Here is a 12884-nt window from a genome sequence, read left to right as displayed (position 1 = left end):
AACACATCTGGCTGTGATTTGGAGCACAATTGATTGGGTGCACATTTGGCCCAGTGTCATCTGGGTTAGGCTGTCATTGTAAATAAGAATTTGTTCTTAACTGACTTGCCTAGTTAAATAAAGGTCCTTTTTTTTAAGTACAAGGGAGAAGCGAAAAACCCGCAGACACTCGGCTTTCCTTGAAATGAGTTTGACACCTGTGCTTTAGGCCAATAAATTGAACCTGGTTTGTAATATGGAAAATCATTATACAATAACAGTACCCCTACAAATGATATCACAACGTAACTAACCACATACCTACAGTTCTTAATGCTTTACCCCTCATAGATGCTCATCTTAGATCACCAAACCAGTTCAAACATATTGCACACAAAAAACTCAACACCGTAAATAACTTCACTTGTATTTATTTACACTATTCATATATATTTATATGATAGACATAGCATAACTATTCATTACAAACGGCAATCTCGTCAGTAAATGGAGACAAATACAGACTGTTCAACAACAACAACAACAATAGTTGGGAAACTATCAGTTTTAAAGTCAGTGCTGTGCTGAAATGTCAGGAGATAAAGTCCAAACCACCCAGTAACTCCTCACTGTGAGGAAGGTGGGGAATCAGTGAAGGAACACTTCAGTGTCATCGTGTTGCACACATGATGTGGGTCTGTGCTGATGTGTGATTTTGGAGGTTGACAGTCCACAACACAATGTGCAAAGTTGTGTTGCTGAAAAAGTGGACTATCAACAACTCCCCAGAAGGAGGCGTGGCAGTAGCAGCTAACAAAGACATGCAAAAATGAAATATTCAGACAAATGAAATACCCTACACAAAGGACAGTAAACATAAAAATACAGTTGAACAATTCAAAAATAAATAAATGTGTCCTTCCTCGGAGGGTTGGGAGCAAAATGTCAAGTTGTTCACTTAAGGATAGCCAATGCAATTGCGGCAATTATCAGATTCATCAAGCATTCTTTTTGATAGATAGATGTTTACATTGAGTCTTGAGGGCTTTTATCAAACATATTGGGTCGAAAACAGTGACCTTTTGATATTGCGCTTCGAATGAAACATCCAATAGGTAGCATAATCATCACATTCACACTGCTCGTGAGCAATACACTTTGGAATGAAATGGATTTAACAAACAAACCAAGTAGTTCTGCACTTCATCATTTCAAAAAGCTGGTATAGCATTTCTTCATCTTTTTCTTTAAAAATAGAAAGGTGCCTCTAACTTGGTAAAACCACAAGCCCCGCACACACACACACGAGCAATAGCTCAGTTCTCAAGCCCTTTCTTATGACTAGAGTACAGTATCTTCTCTTCTTTGACCTTTGTCCCTATCAACATAGTTCAAAAGAAGAACTTCTCAATACATTCTGGAGAAAAACACTTGAGTTGGTTGACTGCAAACGGTAGGCCCCTAAGTTCTCCCCTGGGTCCTGGTATAGGAGTGGCAGACGAGGCCAGTCCTGGTTTCAAAGTGTGGAAGGAGGGTATTAGGAGTGAGTTTCCCATTACAAGTGCACTTTGAAGGCCAGCAGTTCTTCAGAGTGTATGTTGTTGAGGGAGCGCAGCTCGGGCAGCTTCAGCAGCAGCTTGGTGAATGTGGTAGTCTCATTGGCGTGGTTCTTCATGATCAGACTCTGCAGCGCTCGGATCAGCGTGTCCTGCAGCGCCTCCACTGACTTCAAGTCCTGGATCCCTGAACGATCTGATCACAGAACAGAGCATAAGAACAGTCTGTATCAAACAAGGCTTTAGGTTTCATCGTACACATAAGTATTTTGTGTTATCACCAGTGGCTGAATGGTATGTACAGGACTGCGTTTTAAATGGCACTTTTGACCAAAGTAGTGTACTATATAGGGAATAGGGTGTCATTTTAAACAGGTAAATAATACAGTCAGCCAGCCGGAGGACAGCCAGCCAACCAGTTAGAGGACAGCCAGCCAACCAGTTAGAGGACAGCCAGCCAGCCAACCAGTTAGAGGACAGCCAGCCAACCAGTTAGAGGACAGCCAGCCAACCAGTTAGAGGACAGCCAGCCAACCAGTTAGAGGACAGCCAGCCAACCAGTTAGAGGACAGCTAGCCAACCAGTTAGAGGACAGCCAGCCAACCAGTTAGAGGACAGCCAGCCAACCAGTTAGAGGACAGCCAGCCAACCAGTTAGAGGACAGCCAGCCAACCAGTTAGAGGACAGCCAGCCAACCAGTTAGAGGACAGCCAGCCAACCAGTTAGAGGACAGCCAGACAACCAGTTAGAGGACAGCCAGCCAACCAGTTAGAGGACAGCCAGACAACCAGTTAGAGGACAGCCAGCCAACCAGTTAGAGGACAGCCAGCCAACCAGTTAGAGGACAGCTAGCCAGCTAACCAGAGGACAGCCAGCCAACCAGTCAGCCAGAGAACAGCCAGCCAGCTAACCAGAGGACAGCCAGCCAACCAGAGTACAGCCAGCCAGAATACAGCCAGAGTACAGCCAGAGTACATCCAGAGTACAGCCAGAGTACATCCAGAGTACATCCAGAGTACAGCCAGAGTACATCCAGAGAACAGCCAGAGTACAGAGTACAGCCAGAGTACAGAGTACAGTGATATGAGGACAGTGTGTTTACAATTACAGTGTGTATAAAAGGACACTGTGTTTTACAAGGACACTGTTTACAGGGACACTGTTTACAAGGACACTGTTTACAGGGACACTGTTTTACAAGGACACTGTTTACAGGGACACTGTTTTACAAGGACACTGTTTACAAGGACACTGTTTACAAGGACACCGTTTACATGACACTGTGTTTTACAGGGACACTGTGTTTTACAGGGACACTGTGTTTTACAAGGACACTGTTTACAGGGACACTGTGTTTTACAAGGACACTGTTTACAGGGACACTGTTTACAAGGACACTGTTTACAGGGACACTGTTTACAGGGACACTGTTTTACAAGGACACTGTTTACAAGGACACTGTTTACAAGGACACCGTTTACATGACACTGTGTTTTACAGGGACACTGTGTTTTACAAGGACACTGTTTACAGGGACACTGTGTTTTACAAGGACACTGTTTACAGGGACACTGTGTTTTACAAGGACACTGTGTTTTACAAGGACACCGTTTACAGGGACACTGTGTTTTACAGGGACACTGTGTTTTACAGGGACACTGTGTTTTACAAGGACACTGTTTACAAGGACACCGTTTACAGGGACACTGTGTTTTACAGGGACACTGTGTTTTACAAGGACACTGTTTACAGGGACACTGTGTTTTACAAGGACACTGTTTACAGGGACACTGTGTTTTACAAGGACACTGTTTACAGGGACAGTGTTATTTACCGGCGGAAACGAGGACGACGGCAATGAAGAGGCTCATCTCATCCTTGTCCAGCTGCAGAGCGGCCAGCTTCTCGCTGAAGTCACACATGGAGGTGAGCAGCTCCCCGGCCCGCAGCAGCTCCAAGCTGTAACACTTCCCCGTCAGGAAGGTCACGGTGCGCTCGGACACATCAAACAATGAAGCAAAGCGCACCATAAGCACCTGGAGAGAGAGAGGTGGGAGAGAGGGTGTGTTAGAACGGGGGTTTATGGTGACTGGCACTATGGTGACTGGCACTATGGTGACTGGCACTGTGGTGACTGGCACTTTGGTGACTGGCAGAATTTAAGTGTGATAATGCCCACCTAACTCGGTTAGAGAGAGTTCAATGTTGAGTAAAAATACACTGATACTCTACCATAACATATCTACAGACTATAATGTATTTAGCCAATTCAACACTCAGAGTTAAGAAGAGTGCAATGTTCAGTTGGAACACGACAGCCAGAGTTGGGAAAGATCTATTTTTGGTGTCAGAGAGTCCAGGGATTCTTACCTCAAACGTTCCGTTTTTGAGCAGGCTGACTTGGTCGTACTCGGGGAGGTCTCGGAAGCCCGGGATCCTCTTGGCAAACCCCACAACCTCGCGCACGGCCGGGATGAAACTCCGGGAGAACTCCTCCCAGATCTCCTGGCTGCGCTGGCTGGGGTCCACATAGAGACTAGGAATGACCTGGGGTGACAAGAGTCGAGAACAGGGCCCTCAGTTGTGGAAAGCAGGACACAGGAGCGTTAACGCAGAAGAAACTAAATGGGGGGATTTAGAGGATAGGCCTTTTTAGGTATTTCCCATGTGTGCTTTAGGCATGGTTATGGGGTAATTTCAGGTGTGCAGTATACAATGCATTTCTACTGTAACATTTTGTAAAGAGACCCTAATCTCCTCAATGTTTCAACGAAGGCTAATTAAATGATAAAAGGACACACACCAAGTTTGTCTTGTGGTCCTGTAGGCTGTATGATGGTCCACTGTAACCATTGGAGACAGTCTGTACGTTGTGCATTGTGTTGTCGCTCCTGTGATGGAGGCTGCAGGAGTCTTCTGGCATGCCACCACTGGGGGGCGCCGTTTAGCTGCGCAGGCTGCTGCTGGTAAACAACTCTTTCTTCCCGGTAGGGAACGTTGGTGACGTGTTGATGACTGTTGCAACTAGGCTGGTAGCCCCTGGCATCGTCGTTGCAGCGGTTCCAGCTCTCCTGCAGTTCCTCCATGCGGCTGTCTCTCCTGTCTTTTACAGTTTCCCCGGCGACCTGCGAAGGTGACTCCTCCGCTTCCTCTTTGATGGCCTGTTGCTGCTCACGGCGGTACGTGAATGTGCCCTGGTGACACACCCTGGAAGGAGGAACCTCGTCATCACCGCTATCCGACGAACAGGAAGAGGCGGAGCTAGAGCTGGTCTCCAGGGAGTCTTGAACGGAACAGGGTGAGGAAGGGTTGGAGCCTGATGAAGACGAGATAGATGAGGAAGAAGAGGCAGAGGAAGAGGAGCTGCCGTCATTGGGGAGCCCTTCCATGGGGCAGGGTGGACTCTGGGTGCCGTGGAGCATACTGCGGAGCTGGCTGTTGTTGTTCATCATCATGTTGTTCATGGCGTTCTGCATCTCCAGCAGCATGCGCTGCTTCTCTCTCTTTGGGATGCGGCCAAACCTAACAGCTGGAGAAGGAAATCAAATAACACACATTAGTACATAAATCACTAATAAGGGCTGAAATATCCCTACAGTCAGTCAATCCATCAAACTTGTAAAAGGAAACCCCTCACCCCCATGAACCATTGTATTTCCGTTTGGGAAAAAATCTGTTATTATTTACATGTACATTTAAAAGTGGAGACTCACAGTCTCTAGACATGCCCACAGCCAGACACTTCTTGAAGCGGCACTGCTGACAGCGGTTCCTGTTGATCCTTATGACAGTGCAGTTCTCCATCTTCAGGCACTTCTTATACCGGATGCTATGCTGGATGCTCCTCCTGAAGAAACCCTGAGAACAATCACAGAAAACATTGTTTGTGCGCGGTTATTACCAAGTTAAAACGCGAATGACACAGAGCTATTGAATAACATGAATGAAACCTTGGACTGGCCATGTGGCATTCCATGAGAAGCAGTCAGGACTAGTCTTACCTTACAGCCCTCGCAGGCGTGGACGCCATAGTGGAACCCTGAGGCCACGTCACCGCACACCTTACACAACAACACCATGCCGTTGATCTCTGTAAGGAGAAGCGCACAGCAATGTTACTACTAATTCACACCTCTCTAACAAATGTACTGGTCCACCTGTACATGATAATGACTCATGTAGACTTGAGAATACGAAATGCACCTATTACCTGGATTAGTGTGGCAACTCATACAATGCATTTCCTATCCTTTGCCATTCTGAACATATCTAGTATCCTTTGCCATACTGAATGTATTTCCAGGACTGAAATACACTCACTGGTGATGCTGCTCTTGGCGGAGGTAGATCGCCCAGTCTTCTCTGTGCCTTGGCTACGTGGGTGCTTGGCTGTTGTAGTGCGGGCGATGTCCACCATGATTCCTACTGCCCGGCTTGGCAGTGAGGGATGAGGCGGAGAGGAGCACAGGTAGCTGCTGCTGCAACTGTCACTCAAACAGGACTCCGGGCTGGAGGCGGAGCCAGAAGAGATGTAAGTTATTACACCACCTGAGGGGAGAAGGAAAAAAACACAAAAGGTTATTGGAATATAAATCAAATATATGTCATATCAAAAACATAATATTGAAGTCGAAATATTTTGTAACAACTAAGAGAGACACAAATTATTATTATAAGTTTTTACCCCATTGTATGTCAGAGTAAGGTTATAATAGTGATGGAAACTATTTCAAAAGGTAAATAATAAACCATAAAACATCTGCCTGATTACCTTTGCCACTCCCAATATAGAGCCGGACCGTTTCCCCCCTTCGTTCATTTGTCCTGTTGTTTGACCTGTTTTTCTTTGTGTGTGTTTAAAATTTTTTGACCCCTTTTTCTCCCCAATTTCGTGGTATCCAATTGTTTAGTAGCTACTATCTTGTCTCATCGCTACAACTCCCGTACGGGCTCGGGAGAGACGAAGGTTGAAAGTCATGCGTCCTCCGATACACAACACAACCAAGCCGCACCGCTTCTTAACACAGCGCGCATCCAACCCGGAACCCAGTCGCACCAATGTGTCGGAGGAAACACTGTGCACCTGGCATCCTTGGTTAGCGCGCACTACGCCCGGCCCGCCACAGGAGTCACTGGTGCGCGATGAGACAAGGATATCCCTACCGGCCAAACCCTCCCTAACCCGGACAACGCTAGGCCAATTGTGTGTCGCCCCACGGACCACCTGGGCGCGAACCCAGAGTCTCTGGTGGCACAGCTAGCGCTGCAGTACAGAGCCCTTAACCACTGCGCCACCCGGGAGACTTGACCTGTTTTTACTACCTCATGCCTGGCGATACAATAACACCACTGTTACATAACAAGCTGGCTCTATGGGTGTTTATCCTAAATAGTACAGCAAAGCCTGCAGTCCCAGCCAGGGTCATGCATGTCACCATTATAGTTTTTTTTTTTTTTTTACAAAAACACAAATAATCACAAAAAGACTTTATTTAAAGATGTTTGGGCACAGGGTGACAAAGTGTGTTACATGACACACAGAAACCTAATCAAAATCGCAAATATCTTCCATTTGACCTAAATGACTTAACCCTTAATTATTTTGTGGGGGAAAAAATATTTCGCCCAATTTCTTTGGGAGCTTGGGGGTCCCTATTAATATATCCATCATAAAATGTGTCTAGTTTTCTATAGTACATATGATAAGTGGAATAAGGAAAAGAAGCAATATATGAATTGGAACAGGTTTTATTTAGACAAACATCAACCACAAATAGTTCCAACAAATCACAATTAGAAGCTTTATAGTCAAAACATCAAGAATCAAATAAACAAACTACAACTAACACCTCATGTATAAATGTTTCTCACATTTCCTATAAACCAATATCCAAATGACTGTGTGTATGTGGTGTATATGTGTGTGTTTGGAGGGTATAGCCTATATGTGCGAGTGTGTGTGTGTTTCAGTGTTTCTGAATGTGTATTTGTGTGGGTTAATGTTTGAATCAGTGTTTCTCTTTTTGACAAAGCACACTCTGGTTTTCCAATTATGTGTGGAACCTCAGGAAGAAGTTGCTGGTGGATGTGAAACAGAGGTGGACATCACAATTCTGGCACTTGGATTTTGGTGTACCTGTGTACCCTGGTACCTTGCGTCTCCCCTTCTCTTCAGCCATAATCATCTAAGTGGGCCGTGGCATCCAGGTGCACATCAGGGACTGGAATTGGAGCAGCGGGCCCTTTTCTCCTCTTCTCCTCATACTCACCAGCAATTGTGGAACTGGGACGACCTTTCTTGCGCTCCAGACTATTTTCACTTTTGCATAGGCCTTCAGCGATGTATAACTTGAAGGTATACAACTTCATTTGTTCCTTCTTTCTCATGCCAGTGCCCTTACAATCTCTTCAGTAGAGCAGCCAGGTGGTCACGATGATCATATCCAGGAAGTGGAACACCAGCCTGTCGTACCACCTCCTTGATCTGATTTTGTTCTGGTACAGTGCAATCAGTGAGTCAAGCAGATCCATCCCACCCCACCCATATTAAGGGGACTTAGGTGATCATCTTTCGCTTGAGATCCCACCTGTCAACCTCAGGGATTTTTTGATGGCCTCCCATCTATTCAGTATCATGGTGTCAGCTACTTGGGACACTCGGCAGGCTATGTTCCAAAACATGCGGGTGCCTTGTAAACCAAACAACGACATGTACACCATAATACCCAGGAACTGCTCCAATTCTTTTGTTGTGAGGTTAAGGGGCTTGTTTGCGTTACATTGTACCGTATATAGATTTGATTGCCCTACAATAACTTCCAGAATGTCTTCAGAGAAAACCTGCATGAAGTACTGGAGGGGGGACATGATATCATCAGATCTTGAAAGCAGGCCCTGCCATTCTGGGTAAGCATTGAAGTATGCATTGTGGGGTGTTCTCCACCGGGGTAGGCGTGGAACATCAACCTCTGCTACATCTTCATCCTCAGACTCAGTCTCATTGTCAACAGACAGGCATTCTCCTTTAAAAAAGAAATCAGGAAGCACAGATTTGAATGTGTCATATACCCTTCTTCATCCACTGACACGCATGCAAACACACACACATTACTTTGCTGACTGACCCCTAACTGATCCCTGACCTCCTAACTGTCTCGGGGATCCACTCTTCCTGACTCTCAAGCTCACTGTCCTCACTGTCAGAGGGAATGACCCTAACTGCTCGATGATGTTCCTTCCACCCATAAAATGTTGCTGTGTCCATTTCCTGGAAATATCAGTAGATAGTAAAGTAAAAACATTGACTATGGTCATAATTATGCATCTGAGCACATCTCCACACTTTAGCATGTTATTGCCTGAACAAAGGTGGTCTAACTGCACAACGTTGCCCTGAGGCAACGAACCAAAAAACTGTTTTAGTATATAAATAAAAACAAAATAAGTATTTAAACAATCAAACATACTTCTTTACATACTCATGCACATCATTTTTTTAAATATAAAGTTATTTCAATTTAAACATGTTAAAAGTGACTTTATCTTACCAATTGGTGGCACTGCGTCCCATGCGGCTTTGCTTCCTGAAAAGACTGCTACACCCCCAGACAAAAGGCCACACTCACTTCAGTCCCTCATTTCATTGGACACAGACATGTCAGTGTCTTGACATGTCATGTCATGTCATGTCATTGGACACAGACAAAAAGGTAGTTTGTTGCCTTAGGGCAACACCATGCCATAGAGGGTTAATGGTGTACCATCAAAACATGACACTACAGTGTAATGTGAAAACGAATGCGTTTCTATAAACATTTGTATGCACTTATGTTACAAATGTAATCATTTGTAACATTTATTTGGGGGTTGGGTTTCCCAGTTCTTCTATAAAATATTATATTGAATAACACTGCCCTCTACAAAGCAAAAGAGCAGTAACTGGACATTCGGTCAAAAATGTGTTGACATTTATGATACATTAAATGCATGATTTATCATGTGGACAAAATGTGTTTCAGATAAAATGTCATGTTTGCAGTGGCTGGTAAAAGTTAGTGGAACCAAAGAAAAAAGCAGTAAATGTAATCGCTCACCTCAGTTACTGCTTTTTAATTATTATTTTTGAACCTTGAATCACTAAGCTTTGGGCTGTAGTTACTATGGTTTACCAATTTATTGTTGTTTGTTGAAACAAGTATCAAACCATATGACACTGACAACCACATACAAATACATGTACGAACACAAGTTTGCATTGTAAAAAGAATCGTCATTTCAGTGGGTGTACCAAACCAGAAGGCGGTAACTGCCAGATAATGCCAGAGGTCAGGGTCAATATGAATACAAAATAAACTGGGAAAAAAGACAACATTTAACATCTCCAATGATCTGACTACAATTCATTTGGCTCCACAATTAAAAAACACTGAAGTAATTTTTCTACATTTCCATTTATGAGCAGTTACTGCTCTTTTGCTTGACAGGGCACAAAAATATATTGTATTTTAGTTTCTGGCAAAATCAAAGTTATTCTTGTAGTCATTGGTGTTAAATAACATTATTACATAAGAATGTAGACATTAAACCAAATGCTTAAATATGGGCTAAATAAGACAAACTAGGAAAATAATACACATGCTGCTTGGTGTACTGTCACAAAAATCAACATATATATTATACTATACTATGTAGCCCTAAATGTAGTTAATGGTCTCGAAGACCTGGCCATGATTACCTAACCAGCTACGACTATTCTCTTCCAAAACCCACCCACATGTGGAGCTGTCAGGTCTAAGAGATTAAATCTAGGTCACCAAAACAGCCTCCTTCAGTCTCACGTGGACCTGCATGCCGCCGGCGAGCTTGGACTAAGTGCAGATTCATGCACTGCATGCGTCACAGCCTCTTCTCGACCAATGAGCAGTGAGAGTCGAGGAGCATCGGCACATGGCTAGGCAGCTTGGTCCATGTGAGGTGAAGCAAAGTAGAACATTGTAGTGTCAAAACAAAAACGTAGCACAGTGGCATTCCTAACCCATATACATGGCTTGGCAATAAGCAGACCACAAAAGCTAAATAATCCATTGGAAGGTTTCTAATTGTGGTCCACATATAACGTATAAAAAGCACACAACTAAATAAAATGTGGACAGATAAATCAGATTTCACAAGCTTTTTTCTAGAACAGATTCTTAGAACGACACATTGATTCTAGACAGCAACAGTAACACTATATTTGTAACAAAGTAACACATTTGCAAACAAGTAACTGATCAATGTAGCGAGAGGTGGACACTTTCAATTACATGTAACATTATAATAGCACGGATAATAAAGCCGGTCTTACCAGTCTTGATTGATCCCATGTCTGCAGGCGCCTCGATTCCGTGAATATTTGGAGAAAGCAACCTATGCTGACTAAATGTCATGTCAATAACTCGCCAGTTTGACTTTAAGGATTGCAAAGTTCTATTGTCCTTAGTAGCACAGTGGTTACACTGTAACAAACTCAAATTAAAAGCGTTGATCATCTAAAGCTCAACACTATCTTATTTCAGTCTCAACTACATTTCTGTAGTAAATATTGGTAGCATGAATATAATTATCTGCACTCTCATGTCAGTATCCTGAACAAAATAAGTTCCGGTCTTCTTTCAGTCAAAATTCCCGAGACTTTTATGCGGCATCTAATACAACCGGAATAGTTTTTGTACATTTAAAGATATGTAACAAGATGAAAAACGCTGGACGAACTCCCTTGTTGAACGACTCTTCTGTACTCAATGTTCTAAAGTGCGTTAACCATGTGACCCAGTTGTCAGCCACTCCCACTTGCCTGGGCGCTTGAGTCACTTTAACCCAGTGACACACTTTTACAGACCAGAGGCAGAGTTAAAGGCTCAGTGCACACAAAAACGTGAATTCTCTGTGTTATACACACAAACACTATATATCCACACTATGAGCTTGGAATAATACTATGAAAATGATAATGCCCTTTAGTGTAAGAGCTGTTTGAAAAGACCACCTGACATTTCAGCCTGTTTTGGTGGGATGGAGTTTTGGCCTGCCTGGTGACAACACCAGGCTGCAAATGAGTTCATATACAAATAAGAGTTCCAAACCTCTCTGTCAATAACTAGTTTTCATCTCCCCACTCAGACCACTCCCAAACAGTCCTAGCAAAATTACTGCTTGAGAAATTGCTATTTTCTGAGAAGTTAATTGTTTTTTCCATTAAAATGGAAAAACAATCACACTAAGATACTTAATTGTTACCAAGAAATGATTTGATAGAGATAAAGGTCCAATGCAGCCATTATTTGGTTAACACAATGATAAACATAATCGGGACTGCTCCAAGCCAATCTCTGGGCTGCTCTCACGTTGACTGCCTCACGTAACGTGAATCCATAGGCAGCGCATTGTGATGATCCATCCTCCATTGGATAACATCGAGGTGGTACAGAAGGAATGCAACATATGTATAGTTCAGAAATAGAACTCAAAAACTACAAACTCCTAATGGTACATAGGGGTACTACTATTATTAATGTCAATAATAAAGAATATGCTAGAAAGCTTTGTGTCCCTACTGGAAAGTTACACAATCTGTTTGCATACAAATTGAGCACTGATGTCATCAACATTCAAAAGCCTGTATCATTCCTATCATGTACCTACTGCTCTAGTAAAGTCACACAGTGCAGGTAAAAGTCTGTCAACATCAAATGCCAGATGTATTTTGACAGGCAAGAGTTAGTTTGATTAAAAGTAATCTGGCTAATACTACTGACGAGTGAGTGTACTTGGACTATAAATGACTGTCTAGGGTCCATGTGAGATGGAAATAGATATGTTGTTATTATTGGATTGACCTGCATAAGTGGCAAATATTTTGGTAAAAGTATTGTTTTTATGTATATTCATGCAGCTTAAAATCATTGTTCAACCGAGCATCTAAAACATTGTACAACAGAGTGCGCTTCTAAAATGCTTACGTCCATTTTCAACAAAAATAATAAATACAAAACCAAGAGATATTGCCATACCAGTTATTCATTTCATGGTTTAAACCTCAGGGCCCAAAGTTACTGTAGTTTAATTCAAATAATTTCACGTCCATTTAGAACAGCTGTTCTTTAGGAAGGGTAAAACAGCCACTTATTGGACTGCTGCAAAGCCACATTGGCATGTTGTACATACAGTGCATTCGGAAAGTATTCAGACCATTGTATCCAAATTGTTACGTTATTAAAGCCTTATTATCCTTATACATCTACACACAATACCCCATAATGACAAAGCGAAAACAGGTTGTTTGAAATTTTTGCAAATTTATACAAAATA

At 43.1% G+C, this 12884-nt stretch overlaps 1 pseudogene across 1 annotated transcript; it reads right to left on the bottom strand.

Annotated features, from left to right (window-relative positions):
- Positions 1-394: 394 nt before the first annotated feature.
- On the bottom strand, positions 395-11336 carry LOC109909030 (nuclear receptor subfamily 1 group D member 2-like; annotated as a pseudogene). Its single transcript, XR_004203050.1, has 9 exons — positions 10882-11336; positions 10349-10493; positions 5856-6083; positions 5537-5625; positions 5249-5393; positions 4339-5064; positions 3906-4082; positions 3370-3571; positions 395-1731 (listed from the first exon to the last, which is right to left on the bottom strand). The product of XR_004203050.1 is annotated as a nuclear receptor subfamily 1 group D member 2-like (transcript).
- Between the last annotated feature and the right edge of the window lie 1548 nt (positions 11337-12884).

Source organism: Oncorhynchus kisutch, linkage group LG2 (assembly GCF_002021735.2).
Source record: "Oncorhynchus kisutch isolate 150728-3 linkage group LG2, Okis_V2, whole genome shotgun sequence".
Classification (NCBI taxonomy): domain Eukaryota; kingdom Metazoa; phylum Chordata; class Actinopteri; order Salmoniformes; family Salmonidae; genus Oncorhynchus; species Oncorhynchus kisutch.
This window is presented reverse-complemented; position numbering and strand designations above follow the sequence as displayed.